This window comes from Ranitomeya imitator, chromosome 4 (assembly GCF_032444005.1).
Source record: "Ranitomeya imitator isolate aRanImi1 chromosome 4, aRanImi1.pri, whole genome shotgun sequence".
NCBI classification, from domain to species: Eukaryota; Metazoa; Chordata; class Amphibia; order Anura; family Dendrobatidae; genus Ranitomeya; species Ranitomeya imitator.
Window position 1 is genome coordinate 659,034,102 of NC_091285.1, and position 27,400 is coordinate 659,061,501.

General features: G+C 44.3%; 1 protein-coding gene across 2 annotated transcripts in view; it reads left to right on the plus strand.

The window, feature by feature from the left end:
- COL5A3 (collagen type V alpha 3 chain) overlaps positions 1–27,400 on the plus strand; it is a 305,521-nt gene that overhangs the window by 12,065 nt on the left and 266,056 nt on the right. The gene's annotated exons all lie outside the window — the stretch shown is intronic.

Below are 27,400 nucleotides of genomic sequence, written 5' to 3' on the forward strand. Positions count from 1 at the left end.
GAAATTTTTCATGATTTGCGTCTGACTGCGTTTGCCATAGCCTTCTATGGCAGAATGAACGCTTCCGTTAGTAGTGCGTTAGCTTGGCCGGACCCGAAAACGCTGCAAGCCGCGTTGAAGGTCCGTCAGAAAAAAAACGTTATGTGACAAACGCATACCAATTTAGGGATGCGTCACGATGCGTCAGACAATGCAAGTCTATGGGCGCGTTAGTATGTGCGTTACATTGCGTTTTTACTACTTAAAAACGAGTCCGTTAGACGGACACACCTAGCGCAATGTGAACCCAGCCTTAATATTTCCCACATCCCCTATAAGAATTATTTCATCATGATTCCAATATTGTGAGCTTATTCATGACTTCTGATATTGCACAATTTCTGAGTCATCACCAGTCCGCAGAAGTTAAGAAAAACTTCTTAGATATGTTTCATGACAGAGCACTTTTTAATTTAGTCGAATTCCACGTTGCTAAGCACAGGATGCTGCTTGAATGTCAAAGCCATGATATCTAGGGGCCTCCTGTCCCCATGGAGATACGAAGAAAATGCAGTCTTAGTATTGTAAAGGGACTGGGGTCCCCTACTCAACGCATGTGGGGCCATGTTCTTGATAATTTTTTCCAGTAGATTTTTTTGAGGGGAATTTAACTCCATCATTATCATGTGAATGTGAACAAAAAGCTTTGAAGAACGAAAGTATGAAAACTGGTAAAAACTGCATCGTGCCCACCAAACATCCATAATTCAAAGTAACGGGGCTAAATATGAAAGATAATAACCAAAAATTAGTTAAAAAAATGCAGCAGAGTGGTCTTCTTCTGCGACAGGTTTGTAGCAACAAACTTGGCCTCCATTACAGAATGTAAGGGGTCGTCTCTGAGCTTTTTTAGACTCCTGAATGGCACATAAAATGGCATTGTGGTTGGGTTATGTTGTCCAGACCTTCAGAGCAGTAAAATATTACATTGGGAGGGGAGAACATATGACTATATTAACTGTAAGGCAGTGACTCGTGTCACAGGTAGGGGTCGCTGTGTGTTCTCCCCAGGTTGTGTATGGAGACGGATGAAGTCCATAGGTGTGCATGGGAGTCACGGATTTCCGGTCCGGGTTTTCCATGTAGCTGAATGCCACAGGTTTGTGTGTTAAAAGCCCTGCAGTAAGAAGTATGGGTGTGTCAGGTGTCAGGTGTTTGAGGTGACGTCAGTGTCAGTCTGGTGTGTGTAGAGCAGAGGCCTGCAGAGCGTTGGCTGAGTGCATGGAGGCACAGGCCAGCGGAGCCAGCACCCAGGGCAGCGATGCAAGTCGTCCATGGTACTAGTCTCGGATGTGGACAGTCCTGTGCCCAGAGGTGGAGGTCCTGTGCCTGAAAGAGTCAAATGTGGACAGTCCTGTGCCCGGAGGTGGATGTCCTGTGCCCGAAGGAGTCAGATGTGGACAGTCCTGTGTGCCTGGAGGTGGATGTCCTGTGCCTGAAAGAGTTGGATGTGGACAGTCCTGTGCCCGGAGGTGCCAGAGGTGGATGTCCTGTGCCCGGAAGAGAATCGGCATGGGTAACGATTGCAAACAGGTGGATATGGTGTCCGGCTGCTATCCGGAGGATATCCTGGGCTGTGTACTGCTGTGTGAGTAAAGAGACTGTGATACAATGATGCAGGACTCCCACGGGAACTAGTGAGAGGAGGACTGACGTGTGTAGTGTCTCCAACATATGAGGCTGTGTATGGAGACTGTAATATGGCGTGCGGTTGCCCCACAGATACTGGACAAGGAGAGGTCTGGCGTGTTTAGGGACTGCAATCTAAAAGCCATATGACGTGTAGTGCTATGAACTGGTGTGAACTGAAAACTGATAATAAACACTGAAGTTATATGCACTGAAATGATATGCACTGAAATTATATGCACTTGTGTGTGAATTGGACTTTAATGCTGTGAGGAAACACATTAAAGAGACTTTGTGTTGGAACTTTGTGGGTCACTGCCTTTTCACTGCGTACGGTTGCTGCTGCAGCATTGCATGACATATTTCTCAACTTTGAAAAGACAAGTAAGAGCAATTACAATTTTTTTTTACAGCTAAACCTGACTACTAACCCAATCAGTATTTTTGTGCACCCATACAAAAAAAGTACCCCTATTAAATCCCCCTTGTGTTCTCACATAGTTTAATATCCCTTTTATGGACACCGCACAGTATCACATCCCCCACATTTCTGCTTCAACACAGTATGATACCAAAAAATTGGTCCCACGGACATTGGGTCCCCCCAGAGTGCACCTTACACAGTTTATGAGTGGAGTATGATGCCTCCATAACAACCTTTCACAGTAAGATGCCTCCACATCGTGTCCCTACACATTTTTGATGCTGCCAGTCCCCCACTTCATTCCCCACACATATATAGCATGGTGCCCCCATATTGTCTCCCCACACACTGTGATGCTTCACAGCCCCCTCCTCTTCCTCACTCACGCAGTAAGGTGCTATTAGCCCAATTAGCAAATTTAAAAAACATTCACCTGTCCACGTTCCTGTGATGAGCGGAGCAGATCTTCACTTTGAGCGGTGTCTGCTCTCGGCACTATGTGGTAACGTCATTGCATCTCATACGCCGAGAATCGGAAGGCACAGGAGAATGGTGGAGTGCATTATGCCGATGCAGTTGAAATCGGGACATGTACTGACCTTCATGGGCATCAGGACAACCCTCCTAATTTAGGACTGTCTGGCTGGATCCTGGACAGTTGGGAGGCATGGTATTGAGAACATAAACAGATGTATCAGAACTGAATGTGTTATCTGGCACTACTCACCATAATATTAAGGTCCTTTATAAGGGGCAATAATCAACTGAAGAAGCGTTTATAATAATGCTCATTTCCGGTAATTGACCTGTGTAAGCATGGCAGGTAGGCTTGGACTGGCACACAGAGGAACCAGCGAGTCTCCTGGTGGAATATTACATTTTTACACGTTGATTGCTTAAATATTGGTAATCATTGCTGCATTTTAGCCAGTCATAGGGCCTCATTTATCAAAAATGTCAAGTCCCCGGTACTGCCGTTGCAAGTGGGCAGTCATGTTACCGCATGTTGGCAATTTGCATACTTGCTGATTCTCGCCAGCTAGTTTCATTCGGCTTCTCTCAGTTCACTTCTGTTGAGAGAAGTCGAATACGTCTAGATGGCATGTGACCGCAACTACGAAACCACATACATCCAGTCACAAGATGGCTGACTAGCACGGGGAGAACCAAATTGTGACAGCATGTACATAGAGTGACTGCAGACTTCTACCCTGGACAAAACCTCAAGACAGTTTTTCTTTTATACAGATTTGATAAATGTATTTCATAGTCTTGGGTGTATGTTTAGCTTAAGTCCACAGTTTAAAATAATATTACGGTACGTGATAAAAATGGCATTCTGTCATACAATATTGTATTCTGTAAAAGAAAATGGTGTTTTTTTAGACAAAATACCATTTTTCTGGAATATCACAAAATTCACTTTTGTCCTAACTAATATTTTTGTGGCAGATTGTATTTGGTAAATAGGGAGAAAGTATGGCCGCTCAGTGGTCAGGCCTGTCACTTTACTCTGTGGTCAGACTTGACACTTTACTCTGTGGTCAGACTTGACACTTTACTCAGTGGTCAGACTTGTCACTTTACGCAGTGGTCAGGCTTGTCACTTTACTCAGTGGCCAGGCTTGTCACTGTACTCAGTGGTCAGGCTTGTCACTTTACTCAGTGGTCAGACTTGTCACTTTACTCAGTGGTCAGACTTGTCACTTTACTCAGTGGTCAGGCTTGTCACTTTACTCAGTGGTCAGGCTTGTCACTTTACTCAGTGGTCAGGCTTGTCACTTTACTCAATGGTCAGGCTTGTCACTTTACTCAGTGGTCAGGCTTGTCACTTTACTCAGTGGTCAGGTTTGTCACTGTACTCAGTGGTCAGGTTTGTCACTTTACTCAGTGCTCAGACTTGTCACTTTACTCAGTGCTCAGACTTGTCACTTTACTCAGTAGTCAGACTTGTCACTTTACTCAGTGGTCAGACTTGTCACTTTACTCAGTGGTCAGGCTTGTCACTTTACTCAGTGGTCAGGCTTGCCACTTTACTCAGTGGTCAGGTTTGTCACTGTACTCAGTGGTCAGGTTTGTCACTTTACTCAGTGCTCAGACTTGTCACTTTACTCAGTGGTCAGACTTGTCACATTACTCAGTGGTCAGACTTGTCACTTTACTCAGTGGTCAGACTTGTCACTTTACTCAGTGGTCAGACTTGTCACTTTACTCAGTGGTCAGACTTGTCACTTTACTCAGTGGTCAGGCTTGTCACTTTACTCAGTGGTCAGGCTTGTCACTTTACTCAGTGGTCAGGCTTGTCACTTTATGCAGTGGTCAGGCTTGTCACTTTACTCAGTGGTCAGGCTTGTCACTGTACTCAGTGCTCAGGTTTGTCACTTTACTCAGTGCTCAGACTTGTCACTTTACTCAGTGTTCAGACTTGTCACTTTACTCAGTGGTCAGGCTTGTCACTTTATTCAGTGGTCAGACTTGTCACTGTACTCAGTGGTCAGACTTGTCACGTTACTTAGTGCTCAGACTTGTCACTTTACTCAGTGGTCAGACTTGTCACTTTACTCAGTGGTCGGGCTTGTCACTTTACTCAGTGGTCAAGCTTGTCACTTTACTCAGTGATCAGGTTTGTCACTTTACTCAGTGGTCAGGCTTGTCACTTTACTCAGTGCTCAGACTTGTCACTTTACTCAGTGGTCAGACTTGACACTTTACTCAGTGGTCAGACTTGTCACTTTACGCAGTGGTCAGGCTTGTCACTTTACTCAGTGGCCAGACTTGTCACTGTACTGAGTGGTCAGGCTTGTCACTTTACTCAGTGGTCAGGTTTGTCACTGTACTCAGTGGTCAGGTTTGTCACTTTACTCAGTGCTCAGACTTGTCACTTTACTCAGTGGTCAGGCTTGTCACTTTACTCAGTGGTCAGGCTTGCCACTTTACTCAGTGGTCAGGTTTGTCACTGTACTCAGTGGTCAGGTTTGTCACTTTACTCAGTGCTCAGACTTGTCACTTTACTCAGTGGTCAGACTTGTCACTTTACTCAGTGGTCAGACTTGTCACTTTACTCAGTGGTCAGACTTGTCACTTTACTCAGTGGTCAGACTTGTCACTTTACTCAGTGGTCAGGCTTGTCACTTTATGCAGTGGTCAGGCTTGTCACTTTACTCAGTGGTCAGGCTTGTCACTGTACTCAGTGGTCAGGTTTGTCACTTTACTCAGTGCTCAGACTTGTCACTTTACTCAGTGCTCAGACTTGTCACTTTACTCAGTGGTCAGGCTTGTCACTTTACTCAGTGGTCAGGCTTGTCACTGTACTCAGTGGTCAGGTTTGTCACTTTACTCAGTGCTCAGACTTGTCACTTTACTCAGTGCTCAGACTTGTCACTTTACTCAGTGGTCAGGCTTGTCACTTTATTCAGTGGTCAGACTTGTCACTGTACTCAGTGGTCAGACTTGTCACGTTACTTAGTGCTCAGACTTGTCACTTTACTCAGTGCTCAGACTTGTCACTTTACTCAGTGGTCAGACTTGACACTTTACTCAGTGGTCAGACTTGTCACTTTACGCAGTGGTCAGGCTTGTCACTTTACTCAGTGGCCAGACTTGTCACTGTACTGAGTGGTCAGGCTTGTCACTTTACTCAGTGGTCAGGTTTGTCACTTTACTCTGTGGTCAGACTTGACACTTTACTCTGTGGTCAGACTTGACACTTTACTCTGTGGTCAGACTTGACACTTTACTCAGTGGTCAGACTTGTCACTTTACGCAGTGGTCAGGCTTGTCACTTTACTCAGTGGCCAGGCTTGTCACTGTACTTAGTGGTCAGGCTTGTCACTTTACTAAGTGGTCAGGTTTGTCACTTTACTCAGTGGTCAGACTTGTCACTTTACTCAGTGGTCAGACTTGTCACTTTACTCAGTGGTCAGGCTTGTCACTTTACTCAGTGGTCAGGCTTGTCACTTTACTCAGTGGTCAGGCTTGCCACTTTACTCAGTGGTCAGGTTTGTCACTGTACTCAGTGGTCAGGTTTGTCACTTTACTCAGTGCTCAGACTTGTCACTTTACTCAGTGGTCAGACTTGTCACTTTACTCAGTGGTCAGACTTGTCACTTTACTCAGTGGTCAGACTTGTCACTTTACTCAGTGGTCAGACTTGTCACTTTACTCAGTGGTCAGACTTGTCACTTTACTCAGTGGTCAAGCGTGTCACTTTACTCAGTGGTCAGGCTTGTCACTTTACTCAGTGGTCAGGCTTGTCACTTTATGCAGTGGTCAGGCTTGTCACTTTACTCAGTGGTCAGGCTTGTCACTGTACTCAGTGGTCAGGTTTGTCACTTTACTCAGTGCTCAGACTTGTCACTTTACTCAGTGCTCAGACTTGTCACTTTACTCAGTGGTCAGGCTTGTCACTTTATTCAGTGGTCAGACTTGTCACTGTACTCAGTGGTCAGACTTGTCACGTTACTTAGTGCTCAGACTTGTCACTTTACTCAGTGGTCAGACTTGTCACTTTACTCAGTGGTCAGGCTTGTCACTTTACTCAGTGGTCAGGCTTGTCACTTTACTCAGTGATCAGGTTTGTCACTTTACTCAGTGGTCAGGCTTGTCACTTTACTCAGTGCTCAGACTTGTCACTTTACTCAGTGGTCAGACTTGTGACTTTACTCAGTGGTCAGACTTGTCACTTTACTCAGTGGTCAGACTTGTCACTTTACTCAGTGGTTAGGCTTGTCACTTTACTCAGTGGTCAGGCTTGTCACTTTATGCAGTGGTCAGGCTTGTCACTTTACTCAGTGGTCAGGCTGGTCACTGTACTCAGTGGTCAGACTTGTCACTTTACTCAGTGGTCAGACTTGTCACATTACTCAGTGGCCAGACTTGTCACTTTACTCAGTGGCCAGACTTGCCACTGTACTCAGTGGTCAGACTTGTCACTTTACTCAGTGGTCAGACTTGTCACTTTACTCAGTGGTCAGACTTGTCACTTTACTCAGTGGTCAGACTTGTCACTTTACTCAGTGGTCAGGCTTGTCACTTTACTCAGTGGTCAGACTTGTCACTTTACTCAGTGGTCAGACTTGTCACTGTACTCAGTGGTCAGACTTGTCACTTGACTCAGTGGTCAGGCTTGTCACTTTACTCAGTGGTCAGGCTCGTCACTTTACTCAGTGGTCAGGCTTGTCACTTTACTCAGTGGTCAGGCTGGTCACTGTACTCAGTGGTCAGACTTGTCACTTTACTCAGTGGTCAGACTTGTCACTTTACTCAGTGGTCAGACTTGTCACATTACTCAGTGGCCAGACTTGTCACTGTACTCAGTGGTCAGACTTGTCACTTTACTCAGTGGTCAGACTTGTCACTTTACTCAGTGGTCAGACTTGTCACTTTACTCAGTGGTCAGACTTGTCACTTTACTCAGTGGTCAGGCTTGTCACTTTACTCAGTGGTCAGGCTCGTCACTTTACTCAGTGGTCAGGCTTGTCACTTTACCCAGTAGTCAGGCTTGTCACTTTACTCAGTGGTCAGGCTTGACATTTTACTCAGTGGTCAGGCTGGTCACTGTACTCAGTGGTCAGACTTGTCACTTTACTCAGTGCTCAGACTTGTCACTTTACTCAGTGCTCAGACTTGTCACTTTACTCAGTGGTCAGGCTTGTCACTTTATTTAGTGGTCAGACTTGTCACTGTACTCAGTGGTCAGACTTGTCACGTTACTTAGTGCTCAGACTTGTCACTTTACTCAGTGGTCAGACTTGTCACTTTACTCAGTGGTCAGGCTTGTCACTTTACTCAGTGATCAGGTTTGTCACTTTAATCAGTGGTCAGGCTTGTCACTTTACTCAGTGCTCAGACTTGTCACTTTACTCAGTGGTCAGACTTGTCACTTTACTCAGTGGTCAGACTTGTCACTTTACTCAGTGGTCAGGCTCGTCACTTTACTCAGTGGTCAGGCTTGTCACTTTACCCAGTAGTCAGGCTTGTCACTTTACTCAGTGGTCAGGCTTGACACTTTACTCAGTGGTCAGGCTGGTCACTGTACTCAGTGGTCAGACTTGTCACTTTACTCAGTGCTCAGACTTGTCACTTTACTCAGTGCTCAGACTTGTCACTTTACTCAGTGGTCAGGCTGGTCACTGTACTCAGTGGTCAGACTTGTCACTTTACTCAGTGGTCAGACTTGTCACTTTACTCAGTGGTCAGACTTGTCACATTACTCAGTGGCCAGACTTGTCACTTTACTCAGTGGCCAGACTTGTCACTGTACTCAGTGGTCAGACTTGTCACTTTACTCAGTGGTCAGACTTGTCACTTTACTCAGTGGTCAGACTTGTCACTTTACTCAGTGGTCAGACTTGTCACTTTACTCAGTGGTCAGACTTGTCACTTTACTCAGTGGTCAGGCTTGTCACTTTACTCAGTGGTCAGGCTCGTCACTTTACTCAGTGGTCAGGCTTGTCACTTTACCCAGTAGTCAGGCTTGTCACTTTACTCAGTGGTCAGGCTTGTCACTTTACCCAGTAGTCAGGCTTGTCACTTTGCTCAGTGGTCAGGCTTGACACTTTACTCAGTGGTCAGGCTTGACACTCTACTCAGTGGTCAGATTCTTCACTTTAGTCAGTGGTCAGGCTTGGCACTATACTCAATCGTCAGGCTTGTTACTTTACTCACTGGTCAGGCTTGTTACTTTACTCACTGTTACTTTGAAGTCCTGTCCAACCATAGCAGAATGCTCAATTTAGAGTATTGTATCATAGCGGAGTCAAGTGGTCGGTTATGTTGGAGTGTTATAATATTCTGTGTACAGAGTAAAATACATGGATGACCAAGAATAACAGAACCCTGTACACAGATGTGGTGACCACACCACAATTCACGGACCCATAATACACATAGTCGTGCACAGAATATTGGTGCACTGTTTAAGGAATCCGGGCTTCATTGGGCATGGGGTATTGTCATAAGTCCAAATGGTCGGCTGCAGATATCAGCTAGCAAGTAGTAATATCCCATATCCCACCCTTGAAAGGGACTCTGTCAGCACATTTGAGCTATTAATATGGGTATAAAGGTTGTAGACAGCTGAAAGTAGTCCTCCCTGTATGACTCATGGGTGTCACCTTGTTTCCTAAAAATCATCTTTTATCATTTTATCTTAATGATTTCTTCCAGGCTATGGTGCGTTCGCTGCCCATAAGATTACATCGCCTCCTATCTTCATTACTCTGCATTTCTAATTATCGCAGTCCTGTGCGTCTGTTCACAATACGCCTTGGTGAAAACACACAACACCACTGCCCGCCATAGAGAAACACCCGACTGACTGACAGGAAGGAGGAGATGGCGCTCAGTCATTTCTTACAATTCTCTGGTAAAATGAAAGCTGATCTCTGATTGGTTCATTTGGTAATGCAACAAAGATTACAGTGCACAGTGATTTTTTTTTACATTGTTTACATTTTTAAAATTACCAAAAAGGAAAGTGGGTCAATGCAAAAGTTTGGGCACCCTGCATGGCTAGTACCTAGTAGAATCTTCTCTTCCAAGTATCACAGCTTGTGAAAAAGAAGCCAGACAAATGTCTTTCAGTTCTTGTTTGAGAAATTTTCATCTGTTGTTCCTTGGAGAATTCTTCCAGTTCTGGGAGATTCCTGGCTTGTCTTGCATCCTCTGCTATTTTGAGGTCTAGCCACATATTTTCAATGATGCTCTGATCAGGGGACTGTGAGGGCCATTGTAAAACCTTCATCCTGCGCCTTTTAAGGTAATCTATTGTGGATTTTGATGTGTGTATAGGATCATTACCCATTTGTAGAAGTCATCCTCTTTTCATCTTCTTTTTACAAATGGTGTTATGTTTCCATCAAGAATTTGTTGAAATTTCATTGAATCCATTCTTCGCTTTACCCGTGAAATGTTCCCTGTGCCATTGGCAGCAACACAACCAAAGCATGATTAATCCACCCCAATGCTTAAAAAGGGGTATTCAAATCTCCAAGATTCTATCCCAGTATTTGGTAGGTGTAATAATAATATTAATATTAGCAAACACCTCCATTGCAGTAACTTAGGTATCCATGGTTATGACCACTGATACAGTGACAGTTCACTAGTTGCTAGTGGTCGTAACCAAGGATACATGCCTGCAGATGAGGAAAGATACATAGAGAATCAGAAAAACTATACCACATTTCTATTTGGCGATGTCTGCTAATATTATTATAATTACACCTACTACAGTACATATTGGGATATGAGCTTGGAGATTGGAACACGCCTTTAACGGTTGGCGAGATGTTCTTTTGATGAAATTCTGTGCCATATTTTCTTCACACATTCCTTTGATATTGTGGCCATAGAGTTCTATTTTAAACTCATCGGTCCACAGGGTTTGTTTCCAAAATGCATCAGGCTTGTTTAGATGTTCTTTTGCATACTTCTGATTCTGAATTTTATGGTGATGATGCGGTAGAGGTTTTCTTCTGATGACTCTTCCATGAGGGCCATATTTGTGCAGGTGTCTCTGAACAATGGAACAATGTACCACAACTCCAAAGTCTGCTATATCTTTCTGAAGGTCTTTTGCAGTAAAGCGCAGGTTGTAATTTGCCTCTCTACCAATCCTACGAGCAGCTCTCACTGAAATTATGCTTGGTATTCCATATATTGACCCTCCACTTTTCCTGTTAACTGCCATTTCTTAATTTGGAACTGAGGAAAGGGCAACTTGAAAATGCTTTGCTATTCTTATAGCCTTCTCATGCTCTGTCCACCATTTTCATTCTCAGAGTGCTGCTTAGAGGAACCCATGGCTGCTGTTTCTTTGCACAAGGCTAGAAGAGGCTGGGTTTTTATAAAGCTGGGAAATTTGCATCACCTGGCCTTTCCTAATGATGATAGTAAACAAACCATAACCCTAACAGGCTAATTAAGGTCTGAAACCTTAGTCAAAGTTATCTGAGCACAGAAATCACTAAGGGCGCCCAAACGTTTACTTTTGCATAAATCAATTTTCCTTTTTGTAATTTCTAAAATGCAAAAAATACAATATATATATATATATATATATATATATATATATATATATATGTATATATACTAGCTATTGAACCCGTTCTACGCCCGGGTGGCGAGCATCTATATTGGTATATGGTCTCCATCCTGGTATGTGCTGCTCCATCCTGCGTCCCCATCCTGTCATGAGCTGCTCCATCCTGCGTCCCCATCCTGTCATGTGCTGCACCCATCCTGCGCCCCCATCCTGCCATGTGTTGCACCCATCTTGCGCCCCCATTCTGTCATGTGTTGCACCCATCCTGCGCCCCCATTCTGTTATGTGCTGCTCCAATCCTGCACCCCCATTCTGACATGTGCTGCTCCATCCTGCGTCCCCATCCTGTCATGTGCTGCACCCATCCTGCGCCCCCATCCTGCAATGTGTTGCACCCATCTTGCGCCCCCATTCTGTCATGTGTTGCACCCATCCTGCGCCCCCATTCTGTCATGTGCTGCTCCCATCCTGCGCCCCCATTGTGACATGTGCTGCTCCCATCCTGCGCCCCCATTCTGACATGTGCTGCACCCATCCTGCGCCTCCATTTTGACATGTTCTGCACCCATCCTGCGCCTCCATTCTGTCATTTACTGCTCCCATCCTGCGCCCCCATCCTGTCATGTGCTGCTCCCATCCTGCGCCCGTTCTGTCATGTGCTGCTTCCATCCTGCACCCCCATTCTGTCATGTGCTGCCCTATTCTGTCATGTGCTGCTCCCATCCTGTGCCACCATTCTTTAATTTGCTTCTCCCATTCATATGCCCCATAAGCTGCTCCATTATGGTAGATGGCCCCAATAAGATGCTCCATAGTATATGCCCCGTACACTGCTCCATTATGGTTTATGGCCCCCATAAGATGCTCCATAGTGTATGCCCCCCGTACACTGCTCCATAAAGGTTTATGGCCCCCATAAGATGCTCCATAGTGTATGCCCCCCGTACACTGCTCCATAAAGGTTGATGGCCCCCATAAGATGCTCCATAGTGTATGCCTCCGTACACTGCTCCATAAAGGTTTATGGCCCCCATAAGACGCTCCAGTGTGTATGCCCCCGTACACTGCTCCATAAAGGTTTATGGCCCCCATAAGATGCTCCAGTGTGTATGCCCCCGTACACTACTCCATAAAGGTTTATGGCCCCCATAAGATATATATATATGCCCCGTATACTGCTCCATTATGGTTGATGGCCCCATAAGATGCTCCATTGTATTATATGCCCACCATAAGATGCTCCATTGTATTATATGCCCCCCATAAGATGCTCCATTGTATTATATGCCCCCCTATAAGATGCTCCATAGTGTTATATGCCCTGTTGTGAATTCTGTTGTCGGGCTCCCTCCTGTGGTCATGAATGGTACTTCGGCTGGTTCTATCCATGGACTTCCTCTGGTGGGTGTTTCTGAGTTTCCTTCCACAGGTGACGAGGTTAATTCGTTAGCTGGCTGCTCTATTTAACTCCACTTAGATCTTTGCTCCATGCCACCTGTCAATGTTCCAGTATTGGTCTAGTTCACTCCTGGATCGTTCTTGTGACCTGACTTCCCAGCAGAAGCTAAGTTCCGGCTTGTTTTTCTTTGGTTTGTTGTTTTTCTGTCAGCTTGCTATTTTTATTGTTGTCTTGCTTGCTGGAAGCTCTGGGACGCAGAGGGAGCGCCTCCGCACCGTGAGTCGGTGCGGAGGGTCTTTTTGCGCCCTCTGCGCTGTCTTTTTGTAGGTTTTTGTGCTGACCGCAAAGCAACCTTTCCTATCCTCAGTCTGTTCAGTAAGTTGGGCCTCGCTTTGCTAAATCTATTTCATCTCTGTGTTTGTATTTTCATCTTTACTCACAGTCATTATATGTGGGGGGCTGCCTATTCCTTTGGGGAATTTCTCTGAGGCAAAGTAGGCTTTATTTTTCTATCTTCAGGGCTAGCTAGTTCCTTGGGCTGTGCCGAGTTGCATAGGGAGCGTTAGGAGCAATCCACGGCTATTTCTAGTGTGTGTGATAGGATTAGGGATTGCGGTCAGCAGAGTTCCCACGTCCCAGAGCTCGTCCTTTATTATCAGTAACTATCAGGTCATTCCGTGTGCTCTTACCACCAGGTCCATTATTGTCCTGACCACCAGGTCATAACAGTATAGGATGACAAAGAGCAAATCAGAGTAACGGACAATAGAAATTTAGACTGTACCGTACCAATGGTGGCAGACCTAGCGAACCGCTTAGTGCGCTTAGGACAATCGGAGATAGCATGAGTGGAATCACCACAGTAAAAACATAGCCCATTCCGACGTCTGTGTTCTCGCCGTTCAGCTCTGGTCAAAGTCATAGTAACATAGTAACATAGTAACATAGTAACATAGTTAGTAAGGCCGAAAAAAGACATTTGTCCATCCAGTTCAGCCTATATTCCATCATAATAAATCCCCAGATCTACGTCCTTCTACAGAACCTAATAATTGTATGATACAATATTGTTCTGCTCCAGGAAGACATCCAGGCCTCTCTTGAACCCCTCGACTGAGTTCGCCATCACCACCTCCTCAGGCAAGCAATTCCAGATTCTCACTGCCCTAACAGTAAAGAATCCTCTTCTATGTTAGTGGAAAAACCTTCTCTCCTCCAGACGCAAAGAATGCCCCCTTGTGCCCGTCACCTTCCTTGGTATAAACAGATCCTCAGCGAGATATTTGTATTGTCCCCTTATATACTTATACATGGTTATTAGATCGGCCCTCAGTCGTATTTTTTCTAGACTAAATAATCCTAATTTCACTAATCTATCTGGGTATTGTAGTTCTCCCATCCCCTTTATTAATTTTGTTGCCCTCCTTTGTACTCTCTCTAGTTCCATTGTATCCTTCCTGAGCACCGGTGCCCAAAACTGGACACAGTACTCCATGTGCGGTCTAACTAGGGATTTGTACAGAGGCAGTATAATGCTCTCATCATGTGTATCCAGACCTCTTTTAATGCACCCCATGATCCTGTTTGCCTTGGCAGCTGCTGCCTGGCACTGGCTGCTCCAGGTAAGTTTATCATTAACTAGGATCCCCAAGTCCTTCTCCGTGTCAGATTTACCCAGTGGTTTCCCATTCAGTGTGTAATGGTGATATTGATTCCTTCTTCCCATGTGTATAACCTTACATTTATCATTGTTAAACCTCATCTGCCACCTTTCAGCCCAAGTTTCCAACTTATCCAGATCCATCTGTATCAGAATACTATCTTCTCTTGTATTAACTGCTTTACATAGTTTTGTATCATCTGCAAATATCGATATTTTACTGTGTAAACCTTCTACCAGATCATTAATGAATATGTTGAAGAGAACAGGTCCCAATACTGACCCCTGCGGTACCCCACTGGTCACAGCGACCCAGTTAGAGACTATACCATTTATAACCACCCTCTGCTTTCTATCACTAAGACAGTTACTAACCCATTTACACACATTTTCCCCCAGACCAAGCATTCTCATTTTGTGTACCAACCTCTTGTGCGGCACGGTATCAAACGCTTTGGAAAAATCGAGATATACCACGTCCAATGACTCACCGTGGTCCAGCCTATAGCTTACCTCTTCATAAAAACTGATTAGATTGGTTTGGCAGGAGCGATTTCTCATAAACCCATGTTGATATGGAGTTAAACAGTTATTCTCATTGAGATAATCCAGAATAACATCCCTCAGAAACCCTTCAAATATTTTACCAACAATAGAGGTTAGACTTACTGGCCTATAATTTCCAGGTTCACTTTTAGAGCCCTTTTTGAATATTGGCACCACATTTGCTATGCGCCAGTCCTGCGGAACAGACCCTGTCGCTATAGAGTCCCTAAAAATAAGAAATAATGGTTTATCTATTACATTACTTAGTTCTCTTAGTACTCGTGGGTGTATGCCATCCGGACCTGGAGATTTATCTATTTTAATCTTATTTAGCCGGTTTCGCACCTCTTCTTGGGTTAGATTGGTGACCCTTAATATAGGGTTTTCATTGTTTCTTGGGATTTCACCTAGCATTTCATTTTCCACCGTGAATACCGTGGAGAAGAAGGTGTTTAATATGTTAGCTTTTTCCTCGTCATCTACAACCATTCTTTCCTCACTATTTTTTAAGGGGCCTACATTTTCAGTTTTTATTCTTTTACTATTGATATAGTTGAAGAACAGTTTGGGATTAGTTTTACTCTCCTTAGCAATGTGCTTCTCTGTTTCCTTTTTGGCAGCTTTAATTAGTTTTTTAGATAAAGTATTTTTCTCCCTATAGTTTTTTAGAGCTTCAATGGTGCCATCCTGCTTTAGTAGTGCAAATGCTTTCTTTTTACTGTTAATTGCCTGTCTTACTTCTTTGTTTAGCCACATTGGGTTTTTCCTATTTCTAGTCCTTTTATTCCCACAAGGTATAAACCGCTTACACTGCCTATTTAGGATGTTCTTAAACATTTCCCATTTATTATCTGTATTCTTATTTCTGAGGATATTGTCCCAGTCTACCAGATTAAGGGCATCTCTAAGCTGGTCAAACTTTGCCTTCCTAAAGTTCAGTGTTTTTGTGACTCCCTGACAAGTCCCCCTAGTGAAACACAGGTGAAACTGCACAATATTGTGGTCGCTATTTCCTAAATGCCCAACCACCTGCAGATTTGTTATTCTGTCAGGTCTATTAGATAGTATTAAGTCTAAAAGTGCTGCTCCTCTGGTTGGATTCTGCACCAATTGTGAAAGATAATTTTTCTTGGTTATTAGCAGAAACCTGTTGCCTTTATAGGTTTCACAGGTTTCTGTTTCCCAGTTAATATCCGGGTAGTTAAAGTCCCCCATAACCAGGACCTCATTATGGGTTGCAGCTTCATCTATCTGCTTTAGAAGTAGACTTTCCATGGTTTCTGCTATATTTGGGGGTTTGTAACAGACCCCAATGAGAATTTTGTTACCATTTTTCCCTCCATGAATTTCGACCCATATGGACTCGACATCCTCATTTCCTTCGCTAATATCCTCCCTTAAAGTGGACTTTAGACAAGACTTTACATAGAGACAAACCCCTCCTCCTCTCCGATTTTTACGATCCTTTCTAAACAGACTGTAACCCTGTAAGTTAACTGCCCAGTCATAGCTTTCATCTAACCATGTCTCGGTTATTCCCACTATGTCAAAGTTACCTGTACATATTTCTGCTTCTAGTTCTTCCATCTCGTTTGTCAGGCTTCTGGCGTTTGCGAGCATGCAGTTTAGAGGATTTTGTTTTGTTCCAATCTCCTCGCTGTGGATTGTTTTAGAAATGTTCTTACCTCCCTTCTGAGTATGTTTTCCTGGGTCTTCTTTGGTCGAGTCTAATGTTTTTCTTCCCGTCCCCTCTTCTTCTAGTTTAACGCCCTCCTGATGAGTGTAGCGAGTCTTCTGGCGAATGTGTGTTTCCCAGGTTTGTTGAGGTGTAGTCCGTCTCTGGCGAGGAGTCCATCATACCAGTAATTCACACCGTGGTCCAGGAATCCGAATCCTTGTTGTCTGCACCATCGTCTTAGCCAGTTGTTTGCATCAATGATCCTGTTCCATCTCCTGGTGCCATGCCCATCTACTGGAAGGATAGAAGAAAAAACTACCTGTGCATCCAGTTCCTTTACTTTCTTCCCCAACTCTTCAAAGTCCTTGCAGATTGTCGGTAGGTCCTTCCTTGCCGTGTCATTGGTGCCAACATGTATCAGAAGAAATGGGTGGACGTCCTTGGAGCTGAAGAGCTTTGGTATCCTATCGGTCACATCGTTGATCATCGCACCTGGAAGTCCTATCACATTGCATAGGTGCAGGCCCATGCTCAGATAGTACTGCCAAATGGTGCACAGCTTTACACTCACGCAAGCGTCGATCGATCTGAATGGCCAAAGACATAGACTCATTCAGACCAGCAGGCATGGGAAATCCCACCATGACATCCTTAAGGGCTTCAGAGAGACCCTTTCTGAAGATTGCTGCCAGGGCACATTCATTCCACTGAGTGAGCACAGACCACTTTCTAAACTTCTGACAATATATCTCCGCTTCATCCTGACCCTGACACAGAGCAAGCAAGATTTTCTCTGCCTGATCCACTGAATTAGGTTCGTCATAAAGCAATTCAAACACCAGGATAAACGCATCAACATCACGCAATGCCGGATCTCCTGGCGCAAGGGAAAATGCCCAGTCTTGAGGGTCACCACGTAACAAAGAAATAATGATCTTTACTTGTTGAACAGGGTCACCTGAGGAGCGAGGTTTCAAGGCAAGAAAAAATTTACAATTATTTTTGAAATTCAAGAACTTAGATCTATCACCAAAAAACAAATCAGGAATTGGAATCCTAGGCTCTGAGATCGGATTCTGAACCACAAAATCTTGAATGTTTTGTACCCTTGTAGTGAGATTATCCATCCAAGAGGACAGACCTTGAATGTCCATGTTTACACCTGTGTCCTGAACCACCCAGAGGTAAAGGGGAAAAGAGAGACAAAACACACTGCAAAGAAAAAAAATAATGGTCTAAGAACTTCTCTTATCCCTCTATTGAGATGCATTAGTACTTTGGGCCACCTGTACTGTTATGACCTGGTGGTCAGGACAATAATGGACCTGGTGGTAAGAGCACACTGAACGACCTGATAGTTACTGATAATAAAGGACGAGCTCTGGGACGTGGGAACTCTGCTGACCGCAATCCCTAATCCTATCACACACACTAGAAATAGCCGTGGATTGCTCCTAACGCTCCCTATGCAACTCGGCACAGCCTAAGGAACTAGCTAGCCCTGAAGATAGAAAAATAAAGCCTACCTTGCCTCAGAGAAATTCCCCAAAGGAATAGGCAGCCCCCCACATATAATGACTGTGAGTAAAGATGAAAATACAAACACAGAGCACAGAGATGAAATAGATTTAGCAAAGCGAGGCCCGACTTACTGAACAGACTGAGGATAGGAAAGGTTGCTTTGCGGTCAGCACAAAAACCTACAAAAAGACAGCGCAGAGGGCGCAAAAAGACCCTCCGCATCGACTCACGGTGCGGAGGCGCTCCCTCTGCGTCCCAGAGCTTCCAGCAAGCAAGACAACAATAAAAATAGCAAGCTGGACAGAAAAATAGCAAACCAAAGAAAAACAAGCAGGAACTTAGCTTCTGCTGGGAAGTCAGGTCACAATAACGATCCAGGCGTGAACTAGACCAATACTGGAACATTGACAGGTGGCATGGAGCAAAGATCTAAGTGGAGCTAAATAGAGCAGCCAGCTAACGAATTAACCTCGTCACCTGTGGAAGGAAACTCAGAAACACCCACCAGAGGAAGTCCATGGATAGAACCAGCCGAAGTACCATTCATGACCACAGGAGGGAGCCTGACAACAGAATTCACAACAATGCGCCCCATAAGATGCTCCATAGTGAATGCCCCATATGCTGCTGCCATATATATATAAAAAAATACCATACTCACCTGTGGTCGCTGGGCACCGAGGGTTGGGGGGCCTGAGCAGGCGGGGACACCGGCGCGCTGTGGGGGTCAGGTGCCGGTATCACCGCTATCTCAGGCCAAGCACTTGCTATACTCACCTGTCTGTCCCGTTCCACAGCTGCGCGCCGCCATCTTCCGGCTCCTCTGGCTGTGACTGTTCAGTCAGAGGGCGGCGCCGGCGCGCATTAAGCGCGTCATCGTGCCCTCTGAACTGTGAACGTCACAGCAGAGGACCCGGTAGATGGAGCCGCACGCAGCGCTGGAACGGGGGACAGGTGAATATACTCACCCTCCTGGCCGTCCCTGCTATCCGGTGGAGATCGCGGTGTGCATTCAGTGTTTACGCATACCGCGATCTCCTGGGAGCGTCACTCTGTGGGGGCCAGACTGTGCCGGCGCTTGCGCAGTCTATAAAGGCTTCGGACAGAGTGACGCTCCCAGCGTTATATTATAGATATATAATATATATATATACATATATACAGTGTATATATATATATATATATATATATATATATATATATACAGGGTGGGCCATTTATATGTATACACCTAAATAAAATATGAATGCTTTGTGATATATTAACTTGCTGTTTGTGGGACATTAGTATATGGGAGGGAGAAAACTTTTCAAGATAGGTGGTGACCATGGTGGCCATTTTGTATCCAACTTTATTTTTTCAATGGGAAGAGGGTCATGTGACACATCAAACTTGTTGAGAAGTTCACAAGAATAACAATGGTTTAATGTGTCACATGACCCTCTTCCCATTGAAAAAAATAAAGTTGGATCCAAAATGGCTGACTTCAAAATGGCCACCATGGTCATCACCCAGCTTGAAAAGTTTTCCCCTTTCCCATATACTAATGTGCTACGAACAGGAAGTTGATATCACTAACCATTCCCATTTTATTTAGGTGTATCCATATAAATGACCCACCCTGTAGATTTATTGGCCTAAAATACAAAGGAAATGTGTCATCTTTAACTTTAGGCCATTTAGAGATCATTCCATTTTCAGCTTGTGTAACTGTTCACAATAATAGTAATTTTGACCAGGGGTGTCCAAACTTTTACATGGCACTGTATAGAGTAAAACTAATTATATTATGATGATGTTAGGGGTTGTATGTATGATGATGATTGTTTTACCGTCACATCCAGTAGTGTTGAGTATCGGGGCAGATGATGCAGTATCCTGCCTATGGACGATTTTTGAATCATACCCCAGAATTGCCCGATGCCCCATGCCTGACCCGACCTCATAACCGCAGACCACATTGCCCCTTCCGGCTCGGCTCTGTCTCTCATCTGACTAATCTATTCTACATGAGCGTCCCTTCCCCCCGGCCCGTCCGCTCCTTCCCTGTGGGCCTTGTATAACAGTTGGCTGGCTGCCCGGGATTGATAGATGATGGTGGTGCTGGTGGGCGTCACGGCTCTGCGAGGGATCACCCGTGAGAAACAAACACAAGGGAACCCTCTGTAGATGTAAATTCTTCACTGTCATGAAGCAAAGACACGATGAAAAATGTGACAACGCGGAAAGATGGAAAGACGAGAGATCGTAAATGATGGAGAAGGAAATTCTGAGACGCGATTGTAAAATCCAAAGAGACTTACCGGTACATATCCTACAGAGCAGACCAAACAGCGGCGTTGCCCTTAGCAACTAGTGACAGCCATGGTTGCTATGGGCAACACTAATGCTTTACTACTGTCACCTTCAAGCTTTTTGATCCATCTGTATGGAAGCCTCAAATTTGTGGAAAGAAAAATGCAAAATGGCCTTCAGCTAATTGAGATTATCTTTATAAGTGACAGGAGCAGAAAAAATCCACCTGCATCATTTTTTTCCAGTAACAGAGATGGATAGATAATAGATAGATGATCGATAATAGATAGATAATAGATAGATAATATATAAATAGATAATAAATAGATAATGTACTATTCTGCTGCGGTTGCAGATCAGGATCGTAAACTGCCTCTGACACAGACAATTCTGCCTCCTGCTCTTCTCCTTGAGGTCAGATTAGCTTCCAGCAGAGTCATCTCCATCCCCGCACAGCAGATTAGGGCGAGCTGTCACCTCATTTCTAGAACACTCTACCTGGCAGCTCACCACCGCCGCTGTCAGTCCTCCTGAAAGTCACTGCCCCGGGCGGGAAATACCTGAGTGACTTACAGGCCCAAGCAGCACAAAAATATGTCAGATGCATTTGTATCTGTAATTTTATACGTTGTCCTATTATGAAAGTAGCAACAATATTCTGGGGTCTGACTGATGCAGTGCGAGTATGACATGGGTGACATCTAATCACCACATATATATATATTTCATATCTATTATCTATCTGTCTATCTACAGTTGTGTGAAAAAGTGGTATCCCCCTTCCTATTCTTTTGCATGTTTGTCACTCTTAATGATTCAGATCACCAAACAAATTTAAATATTAGACAAAGTGACCACAAAATGCAGTTTATAAATGAAGGTCTTTATTATTAAGGGAAAAAGAAATCCAAACCTACAGGGCCCTGTGTGAAAAAAGTGATTGCCCCTAAACCTAATAACTGGTTGTGCCACCCTTAGCAGCAACAACTGCAATCAAGCGTTTGTGATAACCAGCAATGAGTATTTTATACTGCTCTGGAGGAATTTTGGCCCACTCATCTTTGCAGAATTGTTATAATTGAGCCACATTGGAGAGTCTCCGTGCATGAGCCGCCTTTTTAAGGTCATGCCACAGCATCTCAATTGGATTAAGGTCAGACTTTGACTTAGACCACTTCAAAGTCTTAATTTTGCTTTTCTTAAGCCATTCAGAAGTGGACTTGCTGGTGTGTTTTGGATCATTGTCCTGCTGCATAACCCAAGTGCGCTTCAGGTCGAGGTCACTAACAGATGACCGCACCTTCTCCTTCAGGAATTTTTTGGTAGACAGAAGAATTCAAGGTTCTATTTACCATGGCAAGTCTTCCAAGAACTGAAGCAGCCAAACAGACACATACCATCACACTACCACCACCATATTTTACTGTTGGTATGATGTTCCTTTTCTGAAATGCTGTGTTACTTCTACGCCAGATGTAATGGGACATACACCTTCCAAAAAGATCAACTTTTGTCATGTCAGTCCACAGAGTATTCTCCCAAAAGTCTTGTGGACAATCACATTGTTTTTTGGCAAAACTGAGATGATCTTTTATGTTCTTTTTGCTCAGAAGTGCTTTTTGTCTTGGAACTTGAAATTTTTGCCCAGTTTCTTTCTCGGTGAAATCATGAACACTGATCTTAACTGAGACAAGTAAGGCCTGCATTTCTTTGGATGTTGTTGTGAGGTCTTTTGTGACCTCTTAGATGAGTTGGCACTGCGCTCTTGAGGTAATTTTGGTCAGCTGGCTATTCTTAGAAAGGTTCAAAACTGTTTCTTTTTTTGCCATTTGTGGATAATGGCTCTCACTGTGGTTCGCTGGAGTAATGAAAAATGGCTTATCACGTTTTCCAGACTGATAGATCTCAACTACTTTGCTTCTCATTTGTTTCAGAATTTCTTTGGATTGCGGCATAATGTCTAGCTTTTGAGGACCTTCTGGTCCTAATTCACTTTGTCAGGCAGGTCCTATTTAAATGATTTCTTGATTGAGAACAGATGTGACAATAATCAGGCCTGCGTTTGGCTATGGAATTTGGAATCAGCTTCCCAACGGTCCAATAAAACACAGTTACTTTATGTTTTCAGGAGGGAGGGGGGCAATTAAGTGTCCAAACAGGGCCCTGTAGGTTTGGATTTCTTTTCTTTTAATAATAAAGACCTTCATTTAAAAACTGCACTTTGTGATTACTTGTGTTATCTTTGTCTAATATTTAAATTTGTTTGGTGATCTGAAAAATTTAAGTGTGACAAACATGCAAACAATAGGCTACCAGGAAGGGGGCAAACACTTTTTCACAAAACTGTATATATATATTCAGTACAGACTAAACGTTTGGACACACCTTCTCATTTAAAAAAAAATTGTCCTCATGTGAGCCAGTTTCTTTGTAGCGCTTGATGGTTTTTGCCACTGCACTTGGGGACACTTTCAAAGTTTTCCCAATTTTTTCTGACTGACTGACCTTTATTTCTTAAAGTAATGATGGCCACTCGTTTTTCTTTACTTAGCTGCTTTTTTCTTGCAAATTCAGTCTATTCAGTAGGACTATCAGCTGTGTATCCACCAGACTTCTGCTCAACACAACTGATGGTCCCAACCCCATTTATAAGGCAAGAAATCGCACTTATTAAACCTGACAGGGCACACCTGTGAAGTGAAAACCATTCCCGGTGACTACCTCTTGAAGCTCATCAAGAGAATGCCAAGAGTGTGCAAAGCAGTCATCAAAGCATAGATTATAAGACATAGTTTCAGTTGTTTCACACTTTTTTGTTTGCCTTCAGTGTGAATGTACAATTTTCATAGTCATGAAAATACAGAAAAATCTTTCAATGAGAAGGTGTGTCCAATATATATATATATTAAGGTAGCGCTTACTGCATGTGTTGCGGGACACTCACTTGGCACAGGGTTAAAGCACACAGGAACGGTTTTCTCTTACAAAACAGTCTATCCAGTTTATTCAGGACTCATAAACCGCTGTAGGCCATGTTACACATCACAGACCTCACAAAGTCCATAACACTACAAAATTATACAGCTTTGACTCAGATACTTCATAGCACGACATTAGGTCGCAGACACTACACACGCCGGACCTCGCTCCGTCCAGTTACCATGGGTGACCGCACAGTTTATAAACGTCCGTGGAACATGATAGGTACTAACAGTCTGTTCCACCGGCAGATACTCATCTGCCCCTAACCCCCTTTATCTGGAGTTACCTTACAGGAGCTCCTGCTCCACACACTGACACCTGTCAGTTCTTTCTCCTAGGGAAAGCGGCCTTACTGGGATCACCGTCCTTGTGACCAGGCCACTCCCGACAGTCCAGACCTGCAAAAGGAATGGTAGCTTCCCCAACGCAGTGCCATCCCAGACTCTGCACATACAGCCTCTCCATGTGCTATTCAGGAAGTCCATTCCTTGGACCTTCCAACACACAGGCCTTCAGGTCCATGGCCTCACCATGTGCTTTTCCAGGAATCTGATCCTACTCCCAGGATCTTCCAACACACAGGCCATCCGGGACCTTACCCTCTGACCATTCAGGTCCATACACTCTGAACACAGAGCCATGTGACCCAAACCCTGGTCACATTATGTAGCTGTAACCACCCCCATAGGTGGGAGGTGTGTGTGGTTAGTCAGACCCGCCCAGCTCTCCGACTAACCCTGCAAGCTTCCCTTTAAACTAAACAATTACTTATGGGACTACATGTCCCAGAGCAACTTTACTGGCTTACAGCGCAAAGGATCTCCTCTGTGACTCATACCGGCCATTCACAATGATGCCGGTCACTGTCTAACTACCACCATTACTCAAGTGACTGCCATGCACTCCCATGGTCTCAATATGCCTCTGTGCGTATTCTGAGAACATACAGCGCCCCCTAGCTGCAACAGGGGTCACAGATAAAAGAATCTCTACAAATGGAATTTGCTGATATTTATGTTATTGATGTAATTCATCTATTTTATCAGTATTGCAATGTAAGGGCTTAGCCTTTTACCAATAAGCGTTAGTAAAATCGGTCAGATTTTGTTTCTGAAAAGTTGGACGTGTGTCTTGCAAGTGTCATGCGAGTACAATGCGATTTTAACATTAACATTAATTATCTATATAATTTAAAGATAGTTTTCTAACAAGATATTTTTCAATACATATATAGATATGTAGAAATAATAATAAATAATAAAAATAATAACAATTTTTATTTATATAGCACCAACATATTCCGCAGCACTTTACATTATAGAGGGGACTTGTACAGACAATAAACACTGCAGCATAACAATAATCACAGATCAAAATAGATACCAGGAGGAATGAGGGCCCTGCTCGCAAGCTTACAAACTATGAGGAAAAGTGGAGACACGGGAGGTGGATGGTAACAATTGCTTTCGTTGTTCGGACCGGCCATAGTGTAAGGATCGGGTGTTCATGTAAAGCTGCATGAACCAGTTATCAGCCTAAATATGTAAACAGTACAGACACAGAGGGCTATTAACTGCATAAAGTGTATGAGAACATGATGCGAGGAGCCTGATTATGGTTTAAGTTTTTTGAATGGGCCACACAGGAATAGTTAGGTTAATGCATTGAGGCAGTAGGCGAGTCTGCACTAATGCGTTTTTAGGACACACTTAAAACTGTGGGGATTAATCGTTTTAACCTGGGTAGTGCATTCCAAAGAATTGGTGCAGCACGTGTAAAGTCTTGGAGACGGGAGTGTGAGGTTCTGATTATTGAGGATGCTAACCTCAGGTCACTAGCAGAATGGAGAGCATGGGTAGGGTGATGGGCTGAGACAAGGGCGGAGATCTAGGGTGGTGATGAGCCATGGAGCACTTTGTGGATGACGGTAATAAGTTTGTACTGGATTCTGGAGTAGATGGGTAGCCAGTGTAATGACTGGCACAAGGTAGAGGCATCGGAATAACGGTTGGTGAGGAATATGATCCTGACTGCAGCATTCAGGACAGATGGGAGTGGGGAGAGTTTGGTAAGAGGGAGGCCGATTAGTAGACAGTTACAATAGTCCAAATGAGAATGAATAAGCAAAACAGTAAGAGTTTTTGCAGAGTCAAAAGTAAGAAAAGGTTGAATTCTAGAAATGTTTTCGAGATAGAGATAACAAGAGCGAGCCAGTGATCGAATGTGGGGGGTGAATGGAAGCTCAGAATCAAGTATGACCCCAAGGCAGTGGGCATGTTGCTTGGGAGTTATGGTGGAACCACACACGGAGATGGCAACGTCAGGCAAAGGTTGGTTAGTAGAGGGAGAAAACACGAGGAGTTCAGTTTTTGACAGGTTCAGTTTCAGATAGAGGGAGGACATGATGTTAGAAACATCGGTAAGACAATTACTGGTGTTTTCTAAAAAGGCAGGTGTGATATCAGGAGCAGAGGTGCATAATTGGGTGTCATCAGCATAGAGATGGTACTGGAACCCAAATCTACTGATTGTTTGTCCAATACTGGCAGTATACAAAGAGAATAGGAGGGGGCCTAGGACTGATCCTTGACAGTAAGGGGAAGATGAGAGGAGGAGGAACCAGCAAAAGATACAGTGAAAGAGCGGTCAGAGAGATAGGAGGAGAACCAGGAGAGAACGGTGTCCTTGAGGCTGATGGAGCGGAGCATAGTGAGGAGGAGCTGATGATCCACAGTGTCGAATGCTGCAGAGAGATCCAAGAGAATTAGCATGGAGTAGTGACCATTAGATTTAGCTGTTGGTAGGTCATTGGAGACTTTAGTGAGGGCAGTTTCAGTAGAGCGTAAAGAGCGGAAGCCAGATTGAAGAGGGTCGAGAAGAGAGTTATCTGAGTGATAGCGGGTAAGACGGGAGTGGACCAGGCGTTCGAGGAGTTTAGAGATGAAGGGAAGATTAGAGACAAGTCTATAGTTAGCGGCACAGTTTTGGTTGAGGCATGGTTTTTTAAGTAATGGATGTATGATGGCATGCTTAAATGAGGAGGGAAAGATACCGGAAGAGAGAGAAAGGATGAATATTTTTGTTAGGTGAGAGGTGACGGCAGAGGAAAGAGACTGGAGGAGATGTAGCGGAATGGGGTCACTGGTGCAAGTGGTCAGGCGAGAAGATGCAAGGAACCTGATTACTTCTTCTTCTGTGACTGGTTCAATGTCAGAGAGTGAGCTAGATGCAGTCGGGGAGGGAGGGCAGTGCATGATATGAGGAGATTGGGAGATAATTTCCTGTCGGATATGGTCAATGTTTTATTTGAAATAATTGGCCAGATCATCAGCATGGAGATCCGTGGTTGGGGCCTGCACTCTTGGGTTGAGTAGGGAATGAAAAGAGTCAAAGAGATGTTTAGAGTTATTGGACAGTGAGGTGATGAGTCTGTTGAAATAGGTTTGTTTAGAGAGGTGAAGGGCGGAGTTGTATGTTTTAAGTATAAACTTATAATGGATGAAATCTTTGGGTAAATTAGATTTTCTCTACAGACATTCGGCGCACCTGGAGCACCGCTGCAGGAAACGTGTTTGCAGCGTGTGCCACGGTTGTCGTCGTCTGTGCCGAGTTGTTCTATGTATAGGAGATGCATCCAGGGCACTTTGCAGGGTTTCATTGTAATGCTTCAGTGCAGAATCAGGACATGAGAAGGAGGAGATAGGGGCCAATGAGGACTGCAATTTCTTCATAAGTTTCTGGGTGTTAATGACCTGTATGTTTCTATAAGTGTGGAAAGTGGGGGTGACCTGAGCGCGATGGCAGTTCTTGATAGAGAATGAAAGAAGGTTGTGGTCAGAGAGCGGGAGAGGGGATGTTAGTGATAGAAGGTGAGAAGCAGATGGGGGAGGGGAAAAGCAATGGGGATGTTTTAATCACCCATGATGAAGGTGGGGATGTCACAGGAGAGAAAGTGTGGAAGCTAGGTGGCAAAGTGATCCAGGAACTGATGGGAGGACGATACACCACCGCCACTCGCATGGAGAAGGGAATGTAGAGACTGCCAGCATGGACCTTAAAAGAAGGGAAGACAAGTGAGGGTACTTGTGGGATAACCTGAAAGGTACATTTGGGTTATAGGAGCAGACCAACACCTCCACCTGCTCTGTTGTCCGATCTTGGGGTATGTGAAAAGTGTAGTC